We start from the raw sequence: 4315 nt of genomic DNA, 5'->3' as shown, positions 1-4315 counted from the left end.
GAAAGAGTGCCTCAGGTCCCCGTACCACGTGTGTTCGATTATACATAGACTCATGACATCTCCTGCACGCTGTCATTTTGTTCTTAACTCCTCTCTTTTTATATTCGAAACTTTTTATTTCGAGGTCATTGTAGATTTACATGCAGTTGTTAGAAATGATACAGAAACATCCCCTGTACCCATTACTCAGTTCCATCCGATGGTATCGTCTTGCAAAACTGTAGTATAATACCGTAGCCAGGAAGTCAGCACGGATCCATTCAAGGTCCAGAAGACTTCCATTTCCCCGGGGATCCCTTTTATAGCCGTACCCACTTTCCTCCCAACCCCATTTCCTCCTTAACCCCTGGCAACTACTGATCTGTTCTCCGTGTCCACAGTTTGTCGTTTCAAGAACGCTACATAAATGGAATCGCGTAGTCCATAACCGCTGAGGACTGGCTTTTTTCACACAACATAATTCACTGGAGACTGTGTATATCGGTAGTTCGTGGTGTGGCTGGACCGGTTTGTTTAACCATTCTCCTGTGAAAGGACATCAGTTGGTACCAGTTTTTGGATATTGTGAATGAAGCTGCTGTAAACATTCGTGTACAGATGTTTATGTGACGAGTCTCCATTCCCCTGAGATAAAAGCCCAGTAGCATAATTGCTGGATTGTGTATAGTAGGTACATGTTTCGCTTTCTTAAGAAACTGTTTTCCTGAGTGGTGGTGCCAGTTTTGTGTTCCCACTAGCAACGTGTTAGTAATCCAGTTTCTCTGCATCCTCACCAGCATTTGGTGTTGTCACTATTTTTCGTTTGAGCCACTCTGGTACATGTGGAGTCATATCTCGCTGTGGTTTTAGTCTGCATTTCCCTAAAGGCTAATGATGTTAAACATTTTCGTGTGCTTATTTGCCATCCATATATCGTCTTTCATGAAATGCCTCTTCATATCTTAGCCCACTTGCTAATTATAGTGTTTGGGTTGTTTACCGTTGAGTTTTGAGAGTTCTTCGTATTTTTTATATAATTAGGTACTAGTCCTTTGTCAGATGTGCGGTTTCCAAATATTTTCTCCCCATCTATAACTTTAATTTTCATCCTCTTAACAGGGCCTTTCGCAGAGCAAAAGTTTTTTTAAGTTTCACCAAATCCAATTTATCGAATTTTTCCTTTTACGGAGTGCGCTTTTGGTGTCAAGAATTAAGAACCCTTTGCCTCCCCACGGATCCTGAAGATTTTCTCCTACATTTTCTAACAATGTGATAACTTTACATTTAAGTCCATGATTTATTTTGAGTATAAGACGCGAGAATTAGATAGAGGTTCGTTTCCCCCGCCCTCCAACGTATGTCCAGTTGCCCTCGCCCCGTTCGTTGGAAAGGCGGCCCTTTCTCCATTGAATTGCTTTGTCAAAAATCGATTGAGCATATTTGCGTGGGTCTGTTCTGAGGTTCTCTCTTATGTTCTATTGATTATATGTCTGTCTGCCTATATGAAGTCTTGAAATCAGGTGGAGTGATTTCTCCCATCGTATTCTTTTTTTTTCAATATCGTCTTAGCTATTCTAGTTTCTTTGCCTTTTCCATATAAATTTTCGAACAATTTTGTATATATCTACTGAAAAATCTTGCTGGGATTTTGATAGACATTATATTAAACCAATATATCAATTTGGGGAGAATCGATATCTTAACTATGTTAAGTCTTCCGATTCATGAACAAGGTGTGTCTTTCCATACATTTATTTCCTCTTTGATTTCTTTTATTAGCGTTTTGTAATAATCAGCATACAAATTCTATACATGTTTTATTAGATTTATACCTAAATATTTCTGTTTTTATTTTCGTGAGCAATTGTAAGTGATACCGTATTTTTAATTTCAGTGTCTTAATTTAAGTTCGTTGCTAGCATATAGAAATTGATTTTTGTATGTTTACCTTGTGTCCTGTGACCTAACCGACTCAGCTATCAGCTCTTTTTATTTCCCTTTTTTGTCTTATCGCTCTGGCTAGAACTTCTAGCGCTATGCTGAAAAAAGAATGGTGAGAGTAGAAATCCTCGCCTTGTTCCTGATCACAGGAGAATCATCCAGTCTTTCACCATCGAGGATGTGAGCTCTAGTTTTCTGTAGGTGTTATTAAGTGCCACTCTATTCCTAATTTTTTGAGAGTTTTTGTCATGAATGTTGAATTTTTCCATGTATTTTCTACATTTATCAATATGCTCATGTGATTCTTTTCTTCATAAACCTGTTAATCTTGTGGGTTATAAAGATTAAATTTTAAATATTTAATCAGATTTACATCACTAGAACAAACCACACAGGGTCATGGTATATAATTCTTTCAACATACTGATCCATTGCTCTATTCTATTTGCTAATATTTTGTTAAGGATTTTTTTCCCTTTACTTTTAAATTTTTCTTTTGATTGTTAAGGATTTTTGCATCTTTCTTCATGAAAGACATTTTTCTTTTTATGGTACAATCTGTGCCTGGTTTGTGGTAGCAGGGTAATACCAGCTTCATAAAATGAATTAAAAAATAATCCTTCCTCTTCTGTTTTGTTGAAGACATTGTATAGAATTGGTGTCACTTTTATAAAAGTTTAGTAGAATTCTCCAGTAAAACCATATGATCCTGGAGATTTCTTTTTAGTGAATTTTAAAATTAAGAATTTAATTTCCTTAATAGTTATAGGACTACTCAAATTATCTATTTCATATTTAGAGGCATGTAATAATATGTGTTTTTATCTAATCGTCAAATTTATATGTGTAAAATTGTAGCAACTCCTTATTACCCTTTTGATATCTACAGGATCTACAGTGATATTTCCTGTTTCCTTCCCAATGTTAGTCATTATGTCTTTGTTTTTTTTGTTGTTTTTTTTCTGTCAGTCTTGCTAGAGGCTTGACAATTTTCTGTCTCTATTGTGTTGTTTTCCTTTTCATTGATTTCTGCTTTTTATTACTTCCTTCCATTTGCATGTTTGGGGATTTTTTTTGTTCTTTTTCTGTGTTCTTAAAACTTTCTATTTTTAATTTGTCTCAATTTAATTTCTTTGTAATTGCTCATTGAAGCATTTTCATAATGGCTGCTTTAAAATCAGTCAGATAACATCTCTGTTATCTTGGTCTCTGTTATCTTGAGTCTTTTCATTAAGTTTTAGAGCTCCCCGGCCCCCCGATATTTTGGGTATTGTTAGGAGACTTTCAATCTTAGTTAAACCTGGTTTTAGATGCTTGTTCTGACACTGCTCTGGCGGGGGATCAGGGCCCCTCCTCATTGCAGCCAGGTCGGGAGGGATTCAGGTTCCACCCTGTCCTCTGTTGACACCCAGCTGCGGTGGGAGGAGGGAGGAGACTCCTATTTCTTCAGGGCAGGGGTGGGAGTTCAGGGTCCCTACTGGGCCCCCACTAATACCTCCCTGCCCAGAAGGGGTAGGAATGCCTCGTTGCTGCTCCCCACCTGGCCTCCCCGACACCACGGGATCACGGTAAGCAGTAATAAAGTCTTGAATCCCCAGAGGCCTCTTCTGACACTGTCCCATCATGGAGAGAAGGACAGACATCTTGTTACTGCCAAGTGGGGGTGGCAGTCCCTGCTCTCTGTGTGGTCTCCATTCTCACCTCGGGGTGGGGGGCCTCATCACTTCCCAGCAAGGATGAAATTCCTCCTCCCTAATTGTCCTCTGATACCGCCCCGGCTGAGTGCGTTGGGGTGCCTCGTTATAACCTGGCGAGGGTAGACATCTAGGCTCCCTGAGCCCCTCACTGGTGGGGTTGGGGGTGAAGCAACAATGATTTCTATGGTGTTTGGTTATTTTCTAAAATTTCTGTCATTCTAGGCACCTCCTTCCCCAGCCCTTTGGCTCCCTGAGGGAGCAGACGTCTGGGGAACTTTTTTGGTCTCTACCACTCATGTTTCTGGGTTGCTGGCCTCTTCAGCTGTAAGCCTGGAGTCTGTAAGGCGACAAGAAAAGCCAGGGAACTCACCACCTTTCATTGCTGTGTCCCAGTGCACGCTGACGGTCGCCTCCTTCTCTGCACCTTTCGGGGTCTTTTATGTTCATTCTGTACATCAACCACGTCCAGTGTTTTGGGTTGTACTTAATGAGAAGCATAGGGAAAACATGTCCGCCCAGATCCTCCAAAGCCAAACAACTCTTCTCTTTTTGCTGAGTCTTCTTACTTATTGACTGTAAACTACTTGAGAAAAGCAAGCCTATCCTAGAGTTTTGTGTCCCCTGTAAGGCCTGTGCATAAGAAGGCGCTATTCGGTTGTTCACGTGGTACCTTGAACGCAGCGAGGGAGAAATCCTGA

General features: G+C 40.2%; 1 protein-coding gene across 6 annotated transcripts in view; it reads left to right on the top strand.

Moving 5' to 3' along the window:
- The window catches only part of ARMC9 (armadillo repeat containing 9), a 122408-nt gene that overhangs the window by 102884 nt on the left and 15209 nt on the right, over window positions 1–4315 (top strand). The window lies entirely within an intron of this gene.

The sequence above is a fragment of the Pteropus alecto genome, unplaced genomic scaffold (assembly GCF_000325575.1).
Source record: "Pteropus alecto unplaced genomic scaffold, ASM32557v1 scaffold110, whole genome shotgun sequence".
Lineage (NCBI taxonomy): Eukaryota > Metazoa > Chordata > Mammalia > Chiroptera > Pteropodidae > Pteropus > Pteropus alecto.
This window is presented reverse-complemented; position numbering and strand designations above follow the sequence as displayed.